Source organism: Ornithorhynchus anatinus, chromosome 7, assembly GCF_004115215.2.
Source record: "Ornithorhynchus anatinus isolate Pmale09 chromosome 7, mOrnAna1.pri.v4, whole genome shotgun sequence".
NCBI classification, from domain to species: domain Eukaryota; kingdom Metazoa; phylum Chordata; class Mammalia; order Monotremata; family Ornithorhynchidae; genus Ornithorhynchus; species Ornithorhynchus anatinus.
Genome location: NC_041734.1, coordinates 19,595,246 through 19,613,761, shown reverse-complemented (window position 1 = coordinate 19,613,761; position 18,516 = coordinate 19,595,246). Strand labels below are relative to the sequence as shown.

Below are 18,516 nucleotides of genomic sequence, written 5' to 3'. Positions count from 1 at the left end.
ATGACTTCCTACTTACATTTCCATCCACTGGCCTACACTTTACTATTTTCTATTGAGTGAGGATTGATGGCTGAAATCAAGGCCCAACATTGGACTGGGGGCAGAAATCATTTTTCTTGAATGGTTGGTACCCTTGGCCTATTATTTCCTTTCACTTTCTCAGCTTTTCAATTTCAATGTTTTTCATCATGATTTTCCTCGGACTCTGATCAAATCAGGGAAAGCCTAATTATTCCTCCTCCTGCTCCACCTCTCCTCCTCCTGCTCCACCTCCTCCTCTCCAACATCTTCTGCATCAACATCATCATCAGCGTGGCCTAGTGCAAAGAGTACAGGCCTGAGTATCACTGGATCTGGATTCAAATCCTGTTCCACTCGATCTGCTGTGCAACGCTTTTCAAATGGATCAATCAATCAATCATATTTATGATATAGAGAAGGAGCGTGGCTTATTGGAAAGAGCATGGGCTTGGGAGTCAGAGATTGTGGGTTCTAATCCCAGCTATGCTGCTTGTCAGCTGAGTGACTTTGGGCAATCCATGTAACTTCTCTGTGCCTCAGTTATCTCATCTGTAAAATGGGGGGTGAGCCCCCTGTGGAACAACCTGATTACCTTGTATCTTCCCCAGTGATAATAATGTAATAATAATGTTGGTATTTGTTAAGCAGTTACTATGTGCAGAGCACTGTTCTAAGCGCTGGGGGAGACACGGGGGAATCAGGTTGTCCCACATGGGGCTCACAATCTTAATCCCCATTTTACAGATGAGGTAACTGAGGCCCAGAGAAGTTAAGTGACTTGCCCACAGTCACACAGCCGACAAGTGGCAGAGCTGGGATTCGAACTCATGACCTCTGACTCCAAAGCCCACACTCTTTCCACTGAGCCACGCTGCTTCTCCAAGCAGTGCTTAGAACAGTGCTTGGCACAAAACAAGCCCTTAACAAATACATCATTTTTATATTTATTGATCTTATTTATATTTATTGAGCTCTTTCTATGTGCAGAGTGCTGTGCTAAGCGCTTAACTTCTCTGTAACTCGGCTTCTTCATCTGGCAAATGGAGAATGATGCCCGTTCGTGCACTCCATCATATTTATTGAGCACTAACTGTGTGCAAAGCACTGTATTAAGTGCTTGGGAGAGTAAAATACCACAACAAAAAGACACATTCCCTACCCACAATGAGCTCTAAGTCTAAAGGACTGTTCTCTCTCCTCCTTGGTTTGTGAGCCCCATGTCGGACAGGGACTGTGTCCAATCTGATTGTATTTTATCTGCCCCAGTGCTCGGCATATAAAGCTTAAATGTTATTATTATTATCATCATGTTGGTATTTGTTAAGCGCTTACTATGTGCACAGCACTGTTCTAAGCGCTGGGGGAGATACAGGGTTGTCCCACATGAGGCTCACAGTCTTCATCCCCATTTTACAGATGAGGTAACTGAGGCCCAGAGAAGCGAAGTGACTTGCCCACAGTCCCACAGCTGACAAGTTCACCACCATGATATCATTACTAGCATTTTCTGAGCCCCTACCCTGTGCAAAGCATTGTACAAGGCCTTGGGAGGATGCAAAAAAGAAAGTGTGATCCTTGCCCTCAAGAATGATGATGATGGTATTTGTTAAGCGCTTACTATGTGCCAAGCACTGTTCTAAGCGCTGGGGTAGATACAACGTAATCAGGTTGTCCCATGTGCGGCTAGCTCACAGTCTTAATCCCCATTTTACAGATGAGGTAACTGAGGTATAGAGAAGTTAAGTGACTTTCCCAAAGTCACACAGCTGATAAGAGGCATAGCTGGGATTAGAACCCATGACCTCTGACTCCCAAGCCCGGGCTTTTTCCACTAAGCCATGCTGCTTCTCTGGAAGCTTAGGAGCTTAGAATATAATGGACAAGACAAAGGGACATAAATTGATAAATTATACTATGCAGAAAGAGTATGCTTATAAAAAAATAGGAATAATATATTCATAAGCATAGGAATATACTATGTAAGACATCTATGTAAAAGCACCTATGAGAAGAGATCTGCTATTATTTATGCTAAACCAATGTGATAATTATGTTGACACTGTCTTTAATCATCCTAACAGATCAATCAAAGTATTTCAACGGAATGAAGGAAAGGGCTCAAAGCAGGGTAAACTGAGAAATGCTTAGGAGTGCCAATGAACCCAAGGTATGTGGAGGGAAGTGAAAGATTTGTAGGAGGGGATGACGATAATTGGGCCAAGCTTTGAGAGTGGGTTGTTGGAGACATGGGAAAAGGCTCTTCCTCGCAACAGAAGATAAGACGAAGAAGTCATTTAAGCAATGTATCTTTCATTGACGAATTCATTCCATACTCCTGAGGTCACAGCACTCTGCTAGACACTACATTGTGAATGAACATGATGCCAGCATTATGAGAAAAACATAGAAGTGATTGAAAGTCTTATCCCATCGCTTAGATTCAGGGGACCCCCAATCTCCCCAAAATGATTTTGTCAAACACTCTCCCTTCCCAATCATTATAACCTGCTGTCACCCATCTTCCTTATCTCCTAATGAGCTAAAATCCCTGTCTCCTTATCTCTACTGCTTAAACTCATATTTGATCTCTCCTATCCTTGCCAAGAATGAATCTGTCGTTTGACAACCCCTCCGATATGAGAAGTGGAGCCACCCAGTGAAGTTTGAACGTGGTAGGTTCAAAGCAAACAGCGAGGGAACTCTCTTTCACCTAATAGGTAGTTACCACAAGAGGTTAGGTTGAAAACTTCCAAGGGCTCAAGAGGAATTTGGATAAAATCACCGGAAAGAGGTTCCAAATGGGTTGTTCGAGGAAAAGGTGGCGATGTTAGAAGAAATATCTCTAACCGTAAGAATGGGGGTCAAAAATAGTAACCATCGTTTGCTTTCCCCAAACAAGTTTTGATGCCATTTTCGGAGGCAGACCACTTGGACTGGGTAGACTAGTGGTCTGAGTCAGGTCCTGTCAATCCGACAACCTTCCTCAGCATTACCATCGTAACTTTCTCCCTAGCAATCACGTACAAGGCCATATCTCAATTAGCACCCTCAATATTACGTTTCTAAACTTCGCCTTAGCAATCATGTATATGTCTGTATCCCAATCGGAACTTCTAATCGATTCCAGAAAATAGAGCATCAAGCAAAAGAGTGCAAAACTATAGTTTCCCACATGAAATAATGAGCAGTGCAGCCAGACATCACCAAGATGCCAAACTGACCAAAACAAGTATATTCAAAAACAGTGGCAAATGAACGACAAATACAGTTTCATGATCAAATAACAATGCAAATTTATAACAAGGAAAGAGTTCAAATTAGAAATTTTGTGTGCCTAAATGTAAATGCAACACTCAATTTTCCCACTGTAATTTTCTCATATCTTTCACATTCTATTGAAAAAAGCACCTTGTGAGAACATATCAGCTATTATCTATGCTAAAACAATCTGATTGTTATGTTGAAATTGTCTTTAATCATTCTAACAGAGCAATCAAAATATTTCAAAGGAAAGGGCTCAAAGCAAGGTAAACATTGCAGTTACCTCAAAGTGACAGAGCACTGTAAATTCTCGGAAGTGAAAGAGCACTGTAAGTAACACCAGAATAAAAATTCACCGAGCCCCAGAAGATCATTAAAATGAGGGACAGCCTAATATCAACTTTCATTCATTTAGCCTTATTTTTCTATTTATCTTGCCAGCCTCTTGGTATCAACAGCTATAGCACTGTTTTCTCCTGCTTCCTTATTTTAAAATAATTTGTGCCTTTTTTCCACCTCCATTTACACTTTAAACTCCTTAAAAGCAAGAAGTAAACTCCTTGAGGGTAGGGATTGTGTTTACTGACTATTGCACTCTTTCGATAGCTTAGTACAGTGTTCTGCACACTAAGTCCTCAATGACTACCACTGATTGATTAATTGAAGGACTCATTGACCCAATCTGGCACTGCTTATAATGGGGAGCCACAGTTAATAATATTTCTTAAGCATTTACTATGTGCCAAGCAGAGTATGAAGTGCTGTTTTAATAATAATAATAATGTTGGTATTTGTTAAGCGCTTACTATGTGCCAAGCACTGTTCTAAGCGCTGGGGTAGACACAGGGGAATCAGGATGTCCCACGTGGGGCTCACAGTCTTAATCCCCATTTTACAGATGTCACTGAGGCACACAGAAGTCAAGTGACTTGCCCACAGTCACACAGCTGACAAGTGGCAGAGCTGGGATTCGAACTCATGACCTCTGACTCCAAAGCCCATGCTCTTTCCACTGAGCCACGCTGCTTCTCCAATCAGTTTTACAATCTGCTGTGTGACCTTGGGCAAATCCCTTCATTTCTCTGGGCCTCAGTTGCTTCATTAGTAAAACAGGGATTGAGACCGTGAGCCCCCCATGGACAGGGACTGCGCCCCACCTGATTTGCTTGTATTTATTCATTTATTCAATTTATTCAATTGTATTTTTTGAGTGCTTACTGTGTGCAGAGCACTGTACTAAGTGCTTGGAAAGTACAATTCAGCAGTAAAGATAATGGGCCAGGAACTGTCCCTGTCCCACATGGGGTTCACAGCCTAAGGGGGAGAGAGAAGAGGTGTTGAATCCCCATTTGATAGATGAGGAAATTGAATCTCACAGAAGTTAAATGGCTCCAGCAGGCAGGTGGTTGAACGGGGATTAGAACCTCGGTCCCAAGACTCCCACACTCATGGTCCAATTTTTTTCCCTTCTGGAGCTATTTCTTACCCAGCTCTGTTCTCCTCCACATCCAGACCAAAACAGAGCAGGACACAAAAAACTGCCTTTTCCATTCTCTTCAGTGTGTTGATGAGGAAAACTAAGCAAGGAATAGGCTCGCCTTATTAGATTTCAGGCTCCTGGAGGGCAGGGAGTAAGCCTTATCCTTCCTTTTCATATCCCCAAGGGCCTAATCCATTTCTCGGCACCGAGCACGCATGCAGTCCATCGGGTTAAATCTGCTAATGATGATGGCATCATCCGCCGAGATCCAGGCCTGAGAGTTGAGGACAGAGAACCTGTTGAGAGGAGTGGATCATCGTAATGGCGGTTTGGGTAATACCACTCATATCCTTCACCCTTGGGACTCCTTGAATTCTAAAATGATGAAGCACAGAGCAAGCTCCAGCTCCTGAAAAGACTGGAGGTTTGCTCTGTGCTTCATCGTTTTAGAATTCACACATATGGTTCTTCATTCACCAGTGCTCAGTTAAGTTTCCCATAGTGTTCTAGCCAACAACATCAAAGCCTTCTCCTCGTTGCCTTTATTATTCTTCACGCCCAGGCACACCCGGCATGACCCTTGTGTTATTTTTCAGATTTCCCTCACCTGTTCCTGAACCCGGTGCTCCAACAATTGATTAACTCATATATTTATTTTCCTTCTCACCTTTCCTTTTCTCTTCCAACCTAACAAGTTATCTCCCCTGCTGTTCCAGATTAATTCTTTTTTATTGCTTCCTCATACCCCTATCTTTGGGGCTATGTACTGAATGGTGGTTTTACTTTCATCAGTTAAGGTCCCCCATACTTCATGTCAACTGCAAAGCTTGGCACAAATCACCCAAGGGGGAAAATATCGCTGTTCATCTATTCCAAAATGCCTTAAATCCTAATCAGCAGCAGCCTCATTCATTAAGCACCAAGGAAGCAGTGTGGACTTATGGATAGAGCGCGGACCTGGGAATCAGAGAACTTGGGTTCTAATTCCAGCTCTGTCACTTGCCTGCTGTGTGAGCTTGGGCAAGTCACTTAACTTCTCTGTGTCTCAGTTACCTCATCTATAAAACGGGGATTAAGATGGTGAGCCCCATGTGGGACATGGACTGTGTCCCATCAGATTAATTTGTACCATCCCCAGAGTTTAGTACAATGCTTGGCACATAGTAAGTGCTTGATAAATACCATTTAAAAAAAGATGTGGAGAGTGCTGTACTGAGCACTGAGCACCTATTTGTTGCACAGAACTATAATAGGCTTTTGGGCACATGGTGATGGAATCATCCATCATCCTGGAGTTTAGTAATAGTAGTAGTTATTGGGTTGGACACAGTTCCTGTCCCATGTGGGGCTCACAGTCTCAATCTCCATTTTACAAATGAGATAACTGAGGCCCATTCCTTCATTCGATCGTATTTATTGAGGGCTTACTGTGTGCAGAGCACTGTACTAAGCTCTTGGAAAATACAATTCAGCAACATTTAGAGACAATCCCTGCCCACATTGGACTCACAATTTAGAAGGGGGGAGACAGACATCAAAACAAGTGAATAGGCATCAATAGCATCACTATAAATAGAATTATATATATATATATATACATCAGAACAAGTAAAACAGGTATTAATATTAATAGAAATGTACTTATATACACCAGTGCTGCGGGATGGGGAGAGGGGGTCATAAATCATCGTTACTGATGGCATAGCCCCAGCAGGCATGCCCCTGTGGGCAGATCCAGGGTCAAGACCCAGGCCTCCCGATTCACAGATCTGTGTCTTTTCCCCTGAACAAACAGCAAGGATACTAGAGGACATATAACGATAAGTATAACATGAAAAGTATAACACCTGATCCCTGCCCCCAAGGTGCTTACAATCTAATGGGGCAACCAGCAGGCCTAGTCTGTATGCCTACAGTGGTAAAAGGAATGACAATGGAGAAAAAAAATTGATACAAACAAGAGCAAAAAATGTAATGAACAAATGGGATAAACTGATACGCCTGTGAGTGCCAACGATGGCTGATGGGATGACATGAATAAGGATGTTCTCTCTCCCTCTCTCCAGGCTTGTATCTCCTCCTGCCTTCAGGACATCTCCACCTGGATGTCCGCCCACCACCTAAAACTCAACATTGTCTAAGACAGAGCTCCTTACCTTCCCCCCTCCAAACCATGTCCTCTCTCTGACTTTCTCATCACTGTGGCGGCACTATCATCCTTCCCGTCTCACAAGTCCGCAACCTTGGTGTCATCCTTGACTCTGCTCTCTCATTCACTCCAAACATCCAATCCATCACCAAAACCTGCCGGTCTCACCTTCACAACATCGCCAAGATCTGCCCTTTCCTCTCCATCCGAACAGCTACCTTGTTGGTACAATCTCTCATCATATCCCCACTAGATTACTGCATCAGCCTCCTTTCTGATCTCCCATCTTCCCATCCCTCTCTGCTTCAGTCTATACTTCACTTCTATACACCCGGATTATCTTTCTATAGAAACGTTCTGGGGATGTCACCCCCCTCCTCAAAAATCTCCAGCGGTTGCGTATCAACCTCCATATCAAACACAAACTCACTATTGGTTTTAAAGCTCTCCATCACTTTGCCTCTCCCACCTTACCTCCCTTCTCTCCTTCTACAGCCCAGCCCTCACACTCCACTCCTCTGCCACTAACCTCCTCATGGTGCCTCATTCTCGTCTGTCCCGCCATCGACCCCTGTCCCATGACCTACCACTGGCCTGGAATGCCCTCCCTCCTCACGTCTGCCAAACTAGCTCTCTTGCCCCCTTCAAAACCCTACTGAGAGCTCACCTCCTCAAGGAGGCCTTCCCAGACTGAGCCCCCTTTTCCTCTGCTCCTCCTCCCTTCCCCATCACCCCTACTCCCTCTGTCTGCTTTACCCCCTTCCCCACCCCACATATTTTTCTATTTATTAATGATGCGTATATATCTAAAATTCTATTTATCTATTTTGATGCAATTGATGCCTGTCTACTTGTTTTGTTTGTTGTCTGTCTCCCCCTTCTAGACTGTGAGCCCACTGTTGGGTAGGGATTGTCTCTGCTACCAAATTGTCCTTTCCAAGTACTTAGCACAGTGCTCTGCACACAGTAAGTGCTCAATAAATACGATTGAATGAATGAACGATTTAAGGATTATTCTGGGAAGCCTGCCTGGAAGGGGTGAAATTTTAGGAGGGCTTCGAAGGTGGGGAGGATGGTGGTTTGACTGAAGAGGAATTCCATGCAGGGTGAAGAAGGGAAATTCAGTAGCAAGGTAAAGGCAATAAGAATAATTGTGGTGTTTATTTAGCACTTGCTATGTGCCTCTTAGCGCTGGGGTAGATACAAGGTAGACTGGATAGTCCCTGTCCCACATTGGGCTCACAGTCTTAATCTCCATTTTACAGATGAGGTAACTGAGGCACAGAGAAGTGAAGCAACTTGTCCAAGGTCCCACAGCAGACAAGTGGCAGAGCTGGGATTAGAGGCCAGGTCCTTCTGACTCCCAAGCCTGTGCTCTATCCACTAGGCCAAGACAGCTTGGGAGGGGCAAAGAATGGAAGCTGAAAAGAAAGAAGAGAGTTGGAAGGTCAGAAGGTCACAGCTGCAGGAGGGCCTTGACTCTAATGGGTAAGAGTTTCTGCTTGATGTGGAAAGAAATGAGCAATCATTCAAGGTTTCTGAGGAGGGGAGCAATACTTTAGAAAAATGACCCGACATGTGAATGAAAAACAGACTGAAGAGGGGAGAGGCTGGAGGCAGGGAGACCAGTAAGGAGGTGACAACCAGTCAATGGTATTTACTGAGCACTCACTGTCTAGGAGGGAGGTGACCAGGGCTGGGACCAGCAACATGGCCTAGTGTCAAGAGTATGGGTTTGGGATTCAAAGGACGTGAGTTGTAATCCCAGCTCTGCCACTTGTCTGATGTGTGACCTTGGGCAAGTCACTTAACTTTTCTGTGCCTCAGTTACCTCATCTGTAAAATGGGGAGTGAAACTGTGAGCCCCATGTGGGACAGGGACTGTGATCAACCTGTCTTGTATCTACCCTAGAGCCCCCAGCGCTTAGAATAGTGTTTGGCACATAGTAAGTGCTTAACAAATACCATAATAATAATAATAATGAGGGTAAATGCTAAAGGAGTGGAATGGAAGAGGAGAATCAGTAAAACATTATGGAAGACGTCAAAGATGACTTTTCCGTATTTCGCCCCCTACACTTAGTTGGTCTCTAAATCGTGTTAGTTTTCTTTGAACTCAAACTTCTGGGACTGGGAGAGGAGAATTAGGAGAACAGAAATGAGGAGTTCAGTTACACCACATGGAATTTAAAGGGTTGATGAGTCATCCATACAGAGATGACCTGAAGGCAGGAGAAGATGCATGATTGCAAAGGAAGTAAGATATTGGGGTTGGTGAGTTTGACTTCAGACTGATGAGGGTCTCAATGAAGCAGTTTTTACTGTCTGATGACCTTCTTAATTTCCCACTTGCTACCTGACCATAACCGTGTGCCTCAAGAAACTGTATCAAAAACATTGTGGAGATTACAAGGGTATTACAGTCTGTCGATTGTATTTATTGAGTGCTTACTGTGTGCAGAGCACTGTACTAAGCACTTGGGAGAGAACAACATAACAATAACAGATACATTCCCTGCTGACAATGAGCTTGGCAGGTTCTGGTTCTGTTCTTGTGTTTACCCCACAAGTACTCCATAATTCCTCAAATTTCCATTAAGAGTGTTCCTACGATTTCCATCACTAAGAGTCTACTTGAGTCTCAGTCTTATTCTCAGCTGCTAACCATGGCATCTAGCTTGGGTTCACAAGTGCATTCAATGTTAGCTTCCACCTCTGAGGACAGGAGCCAGATTTGCTCATTGGCTTTCCTTACGTTCAACTCTCCACTGAGATCATTTTTCATCATTGAGGGATCCTAGGCTTTTGTTCATCCATTCATTCATTCAATTGTATTTACTAAGCGCTTTCTGTGGGCAGAGAGCTGTACTGAGAGTTTGGGAGAGTATAATACAATAAACTGGCACATTCCCTGCCCACAATGAGCTTACGGTCTAGAGGGGAGACAGATATTAATATAAATAAATTACAGATATGTACATAAGTGCTGTGGGGCTGGGATGGGGGAAGAACAAAGGGAGCAGGTCAGGAAGATGCAGAAGGGAGTGGGAGAAGAGGAAAGGAGGGCTTAGTCAGGGAAGGCCTCCTGGAGGAGATCTGCCCTTAATAAGGCTTTGAAGGTGGGAAGAGTAATTGTTTTATCCTCCTCCATCTCCTAATCCTCACTGTGCATGGAGGTATTCTGGATAGTGAATTGACCAATGAGCGACAGGAACTATATCCAACCTATACCAGCACTAAGTACAATGCTTGGCACAAAGTAAGCACTTAGCAAATACCACCAAATTCTGGGCAGGATCACATTTCCTCTTTACCATCCCAAGGTGTCGTATCTTTGAGTGGGAGATTTCCCAAGCTGTCGGGTATTTTCGGATTCCTCGGTGACCTTTCCTATCTCCTAGCTAAAGGGGCAAGATGAGTCTGAGGTCAAGGTACATGCTGCTGGATTGTTACAAAATCATATCTGTCATCTTCAACCAATCCTCCTTTAATGTCACTAACCCTTGCACCCTACTGCCTGTGGCACCCTGATTTTTTTTTCTTAAAGTGACCCCGTAAAGATGACACCAATGTATCACCTTAAGTATTCACATATTGGCCCTCTATAAAAATCTAAAGACAGTTTTCCTAATTGTCAGCACTCCCAACTCCATCTGGAGTCTGGAAATCGTGCTTTGCACGTTGCATTCGTAAATCATGGCTGATCAAGGAAACCGTTGGGGGGGGGGGGACACGGGGAGAGAGAGGGGAGAGGAGTGTAATCTGAAATGATTTTTGATGATCCGTGAGGCCAGAATAAAAACAAATCTCTAAACACTGTATACTCTGGTTTCTACAGTGTAAGCAGTAAAACGGTTGTCATCCCACCCTCCCAATTAAAAACCTCTTTTAAACCCTATTTCATGCAGGAAGTCTTCCTTGTGGGTTTGGTGAGGATTTTGAACACCCTCAATCTCCTGAATCATGTTGCTCCAAATAAGAATCTACGGTCAAAGGTCAGCCAAGGGTGAGAATAAACCGAGCTTCCTTGTTTAAGTTGACTCCCAGGCTCACAGGTGGAGCATGTTCAATAAATACTGAGCAGAGTCCATAAATCTGGAAACAGGTTATATTTGGCAGAACAATTCAAAGTATTTCAGGAATGTCTGTTGTCTCACAAAGTCCGTTTGGTCATGTGCCTTTATTCATGATTTTTTTGAGGCTTTGCAATTTTTCCTGGAAACTTAATCCACCTGGTCTCTGCTGTATGCATATTTAATTCACTGATATTTTGTATATTTAGCTTATTGACTTTCTGATATGCAGAAAGTCTTAAGTATGTTTTTCATCCTCTTTTCAATGAAGCAGGATGTCTTGGACAGTTCAGTCCCTAGTTTTTGGGTGCCTACAATGTGCAGAGCAATGTCCTAACCATTTGGCTGAGGACAGTAGTATAAAATTGACAGACATGTTCCTTGCCCACCAGGGCCTGACAGTTTATAGGGCACTTTGTCAAATGAGCATTTTCAACCCCAGGATTAACGGTACTGAGCGAAAGAAGAATAATTACCTAGAAAAAAAAGGCTGAGATGGTATCATTGTCAATGGATCACCTTACCACTCTTTTGTGCATATGGCATGGGTCCTAAGCCCAACTCCTTTAGTTGTTCAAGTGAGTTAACATAAAATCTACCACGAATCATTTAACCTTATTCATGGAGGGCAATTTCACCAAGGGTTACAGATGAGGAAGGGAGGTGTGGATTTTTGCTTGGGCTCCTTCCTCCTTAGCTACCAAAATGTGAAAGCAGAAGACGGCTGCTCACCTCAAAGTTGCAATTTCTCCCGGGACTTGAGACTTAGAGAACAGAAAAATGCATGATATTGGTGCATTTTTCTGAAAAAAAAAATGTTCATCTCACTTCCTGAGAACTTCCAGTGGATGTCTATCCACCTTCACATCAAACAGAAATTTTAAAGCACTCAATCTCCTTGCCCCTTCCTACCTCACCATGCTACTCTTCTATTTCAACCCAGCCTGCACACTTCGCTCCTCTGGCACCAGCTTACTCGCTGTGCCCCGACCTCATCTAGCTCACCACTGACTCTTTTCCCACATCCTCCCTGTAGCATGGAATTCCACTCCAGACCACCACCTCTCCATCTTCAAAGACTTATTAAGAGCACAACTTCTCCAAGAGGCTTTCCCTGATTAAGGCCTCTTTTCCCTTTCCTCTTCTTGCTTGAATCATCTATGCATTTGGACCTACGACCTTTCGGGATGTGATATTCACCTCTCCGCAACTCCACAGCATTTATGTACATACCTATTAATTGTACCTTATAAATGATTTATTTATATTAATACACATCTCCCCCTCTACACTGTAAGTTCATCACGAGCAAGGAACGTGTCTACCAGATCTGTTGTATTGTACTCTCCTAAGCGCTTAGTACCGTGCTCTGCACAAAACATAATCAATGGCAAACCTGCCTAGAAACCCAGGAGCTCCTCATACTAGCTTACACTAGACAGTAAGCTCCTCGAGGGCAAGGATCATATCTACTTACTCTATGACACTGCACTATCTCAGGAGCTTAGTACATGGTAAAAAAACACTCGGTAAGTACCACTGATTGACGGGCTGACTGACCAACATAGTCCTAGCCAAGTGCTTCATTCACTGGTCCACCACTGACCAAAATAAGCAAAGCAAAAGACACAATATCAGTAATAAACTGCATACTTGAGCTCAGGAGAAAATATTTCCACCATTTAACTCTACTGCAAGTTCGTAAATGCATGCAAGATTTTGACACAATTTAAAAAAATTACATTCTATAACTTTTGATGTGCTGTAACCATCAACACTGTTTTTGATGCTTCTGACACTTCCCTATCCAGCTGAGCTAACTTTCTTTAAAAGAGTGCTCTTTCCTCTGCATCTCTCCTGATAAAGAATCCTTCACGATGATCTTCCTCGGAGTCTGTTTCAGTGACTCTAACAAAACTGTTTAGTGATTCATCATCTTACATCTCTAAATTTCAGTTTTTATAATAATAGCAACAATGATCAAAACGATGTCCTCAGTTGATTTGGCTTCACCCATATAATCACAATAACATCCCACACCCCAAGTACACACTCCACCATCTTTATAGAAAAGGTTTGTCAGAAGGAAAGAAGTAGAAATGTCTTTAGCAGCTCAATGGCACAAAAAGGACCAGAATGCAAATGCCAACTCGATTCCCTATAAAACAGTCATTTTCTGTCAGCTCCAATATCTCTTTGGGCATCCTGCCTGGGGACTCAGTAACCTTCTGATTTGCTCACAGTGACCTGTGACAATGTGTTACAATAAAACCAGCAGAGGACACCACTCTTCCCTGCTTTCTCCAGCAAGTAGTCTTGGTTGTCATAAATTGTCACTGCCCTTCCCTTGACTCAGCTGCCAAATCCTGACCCTTCTTCAGTCCCAATATCACTTGCTTCCAACTCAATCTCCTCATCAAATCCCTCTCCAACTTTGACTCCTGCCGCCTCTTCAACAGCCTTCCTGCCATCAATCATCTGCGTGGCTGCTAGATTTATTTTTTGTCTGCTGGTGCAACAGTGTTTCCTCACTTTGCCAGCCTCGCCCACTGTGACATGGCCACTCAATGGGCATTCCCAGACTGCTTTGAGCCTCCCACTGCTCTCTCTGCTTCCTCTGCTCCCTTTCCAGCCTGCTGGCTGCCCTACTCGGGATTGGAAATAACAGACCCGTGACCAGTGAGCACAGCATATACAATGGGGTATGGTTGAGGTGGACCATATAATAATAATTGTGGTGTTTACTCTGTGCCAGGCATTGTGCACTCTCTGATATGAGGAGAGACTCTTGGCAAACTCTTGCAGTCTTTGACAGAGTGTTGGGAGAACGGTCTTTACTTTCCTCCTACCCCTTCTTGTTAGCAAAAGAGTCAGTTGGGGTGAATGGGGGCTAAGCAAACTGGAAGGAAGTTTGGACGATCCCCTTCACAACAATCAGAGTCAAGAATGGCAAGGATCCATAAAGGACATCTACTTGGGGTAGGAGGATGTGGCATGACACTGTTACCTATAACATTTTGGTCCCAAACTGGCTCTGCTCCTCTTCATTAGTTGCTCCCTATAATTGGAAGAGCTATCGTCATCATCATCATCATCACTGACATTCTCAACTTCATCTACTATTCACCATGAGCTACAACTTACAAGGCACACAGGTGAAGCTGTAATGAGATTTATGGAATTTGTCTGAGGTGAACCACCTGCCCTCATATTTCCACCTAGGAGACAGACGAGGCAGGCAATTTCAGGCCACGAACAGGACAGAAATTCTATTGCCTAAAAAACACCCCAGAGGGGCTTACTACCAAGACTGCAGGAGGGGTGTGATGGGATGGGGTGGATTGGCAGTTGATATGGGGCTAGCCAGAAAAGCTTTTTGGAAGATGAATTTCAAGCCCAAGGAACACAGGACTACAGAAAGGTAAAGGGAGAGGGACTGATCCAAACCAGAGGGGAGATGGTGGGGGAGGACAAGCGGATGGTCCATGATCACAATCAAAAAGGAAATGAAGGTGATGAAGTACAGGTAAGCCCATCGAAAGGAATTTGTACATAATCAGCCAAAGAGTCTCTGGAGGACTAAATAAGGAACACTCCACTGTCCAATAAGGATACTTAGAGGACATCAGAGTAATAATAATACCAATAATTGTGGCATTTATTAAGCACTTATTATATGCCAAGCATTGTACTAAGCACTAGGAAAGACCTGGGGGCTCACAGTCTGAAGCACACGGAGGACAATTATTTAATGTGCTTGGGGAATAGGGGGATTCCCTATTGGGAAATAGCAAGATGCCATTCTTCCAAAGAACTCCTCCATTCCCTTCTCTGACCCAAAACCATCATTCACCAACTTAAAGAGAACAACTTCTTCAACAACGATGTAGGGATCAAATGGCACAGCCCCAGAAAAAATGATGAACACTAAACTCTGTATGCAAGACAAATTCTTATTCTGTTACTATCTGTTTGTTGATTTTCTTCCATCATCCATCTACGGGTTTGACTCTTACTGCTGTATTGTCCCCTGGTTTCTTATACAAGTTGCCAGGAGGGAAGAAGAAACATTTTCAAACTACAGTAGAAAACAGCTGCAAAGAAGGCAGGGCAGGAGAAGACAGACGGAAGACAACAGTGGTTGTTAGGCCGGCTTTATGTCGGGCAATTCGAAAAGGAGGTGGTCTTTTTACAGCAGATACTTCGGAGGAAATGGGAAACTAACAGGTTGAATTGAGGGCAATTACCAGGTTCTGCAAACTTCATATGCAAACCCTTACCTAACAATGATCATCACACTCACAGAGTGTAAACCACATCAGAGAAGCAGCATGGTCTAGTGGAAAGAACAGGGGCCTGGGAGTCAGAAGGACCTGGGTTCTAATCCCGGCTCCTCCCCTTGTCTGTTGTGTGACCTTGGGCAAGTCACTTCACTTTTCTGTGCTTCAGTTCCCTCACCTGGAAAATGGGGATTAAGACTATGAGTCCCATGTGGGAATGGACTGTGTCCAACCTGATTAACTTGTATCTACCCCAGTGCTTATTACAGTGCCTGGCACATAGTAAGAGTTAAATGAATACCTTTAAAAAAAGTATTTTCATTCACACACATACTCGAGTGTGTTGAGGCTTCACAAATTGGATGCGGGTACTGTTGAGCAGGAGAAAGTCAGACCAGGTTACCTAACCAGAAGCAGAGGGTAAAGGATAGCAAAATAGCATATACAGCTGTATTGGAGATGTTCAGGGGAAAAAAACTTGAATACAAAATCATCTGTAGCAGCTCTTCGAGGAGCAAACCAAAAACAGGAAGACTATCTGCAGCCAACCACAAAACCTTTGTGACTGCGGGTGTGCATGTGAGTTCATATTCAGGTGCTGCATCTCAAGAGTGGCCTGGGAGTCAAACAGACCTGGGTTCTAATCCAGGTTCCTCCACTTGTCTGCTGTGTGACCTTGGACAAGTTGCTTCATTTCTCTCTGCTTCAGTTACCTCATCCGTAAAATGGGGATTAAGACTCTGAGTCCTCTGTGGGACAGGGACCATGTCCAATCTGATCATCTTGTATCTACCCCAGTCCTTAGTACAGTGCGTGGCACATAGCGCTTAACAAATACCACAAGCATTATTATTATTATTGCTACTATCTTCATGGATAATGCACTATATATGGATCTAGCTTGGTTTGTTTGTCTACCGATTCTGGTAATGCACACTCCCCCAAGGGCTTAGTATGTTGCTCTGCATAAAGTAAGTATTCAATAAATACAATGGATTGATTGATTGATATTAATGCGGTCTCACTTCAGCTTGTAAAATCTATAGAGGGAAGGCAAGATGCCTGTTTAGTTTGTTGCATTACATTCAGAATAACACCAAGTGCTGGGCCCTTAGGAAAAAAACACACAAAATGGTGATGGTGATGATCATGATGATGATAATGATGATGATGAACACCTCCGAGATGCAGTATAATCCTGAAGGATGCTGGGTAAGGAGAGTACCACAGATCCTTTCTACCCTGATGACTCACTTAGCAGTATAAAGGCAATCAATTTTATCAATAAGTATCATTTCTGAAGCACTGGTTTTCCTTAAAACATGTTTGACAGGTGCCCGTTTAATTTGAACCCTTATTTTTTGGCTTTTTATCCACTGTTAGAAGAGACGCCACGTCCATTACTTTGAAGAGTGTATAAAATTCACTTCAGTAGAATCGGGTGCCTCGAAGGTGTCAGAAAAGCCCAAAGCAACAGTGATTTCTTTGACTCTTTGACAATTGATCTTCCACCCTTCAACAACATTTGAACACTCATCATATTCTTTTTACCAAAAAAAGAGCTATGTGTTTCATTCATATCAGAAACATCACGTGTTATTTCAATGGAGCCTGCCGGAGACCATATCAATTAGTCCGGAATTTACGGTGATAATCCGCCGGTAGACTTTCCCTGCCCTAACACTAACCTAGAAGATCTCAACCCACACGCCATCGGTGCTTAATAGCTCATTAACTTATAGACCAGGTTTGTTCTTTAGATATTTGCATCTCAAATAGTTGCAATAGTGCTAGTAATTAGAACGATCAGAAAGTGGGCCAAAAAATTTTGAAAGGGCATCTGTGAGCTAAACACTGGGTCTGGTTTCTGGAACAGGATAAGAGCAAGTGGGAGAATCTTCATCATCCCCTTTCTGGTTTACATCTGTGCAACAATCTGCTAAGAAAACCGGACACCAGTGTTCCGCAATTTGTTCTGCTCTTCCCGCATTCTTTCTTGCAATCGTTTTCCCCCACTGACAGGCTTCAGGAAGACCGGGACCTGCATTTTTGGGTTTGGTAACGGTGGACCGACTCACTTCAGAAAGCTCCAGGTCAAGCGAGAGACAAAACCCTGCTCTGAAAACCCGGGTCACGCAATCCAGTTCCCCAGACTAGCTCCACGACCACAGTTCGGTTACGAACAGGAGTCAGAAACTACATTTCCTCCTCGTCCTAGTCAGTTTGGAGAGTTGTGTTTGGATATATATCAAAAGGGGGACTCCTTGGGGAGAGGAGGGGCCAGGAGGAGGGGGATCCTATGTTTGGAAGTTTGCACACCCACAGATGACATCGTGACAGAAGGTGGGAATTGAGCCGTCCTTTCAGCTAGCTCCCACCAGCTGACCAATGGCTAATGACAGCGAGGCCCAAGGGTGGAAGCTACGTGCGTGTGACCGTGGACGGGAGATAAGCGGAGAGAGAGGGCCTGCCGGGAGGAAGCTGGGTGTCCTTAGGCCACCCCTGCAGCCCAGCCTCTGAGAGAGGAGGCGTCGTTACAGCGGAAGATGGCAGCAGGGCCGGGAGAGAAGGGAGAAGCGGAAGGGCCAAAGAGGGCAAGGGGGAGGAGGGCAATCAATGGTAAGCAATCAGATGAAGAGGGAAGGCAATCCCCCTCAAGGAGCGATAGCTCAGGGGCAGCAATCTTTGTGCTGGGTTCACCGATTCTCCTTGCCTCGGAAAACCCACCCCGGAAGCAATTTCCAAAATCAAGAAATGGAATTCCTTGGGATATCTGAGTTCGAGTGTGGAGTAGACTTCTGGGACTGTGCCTTAAACACAGTCGTGGTGGGCTGCTGAACTGAGGCCTATTTTTTTTTCTCAACTGCGATTGTGACACCTGTTTTTTAGGAGGACTTTTTCATCACCGCACATTAAACGGATGAAAACAGAGTGCGAACAACACGATTCTAAGGAGCGGCCCCTGATCCGAATCGCTCCCGGCGATGGTTTATTTATTTATGTATCCTATACCCCACCCTTTAAGCAAGAGAGCCGGCTCCCAGCATCCGACCTCTCTATCGTCACCCCTCCGTCGTACACGCGAGTCAGACCTGGGGAGTGAGACTCACCGCGAAGCCAGGCTGAGATTGTAGATCTCAGGGACGCTGACTAAACACCGGTCTCTTCGGTGACCGAAGAGACAATATCCCAGGGAGGCTGGAATCCGTCCCACTCCGCCCCACTCGAGCCAAAACCCCGCTTGCGGACAGA

The 18,516-nt window shown here is 44.2% G+C and overlaps 1 protein-coding gene across 2 annotated transcripts in view; it reads right to left on the bottom strand.

The window, feature by feature from the left end:
- ZNF521 (zinc finger protein 521) overlaps nucleotides 1-18,516 on the bottom strand; it is a 374,463-nt gene that overhangs the window by 181,269 nt on the left and 174,678 nt on the right. The gene's annotated exons all lie outside the window — the stretch shown is intronic.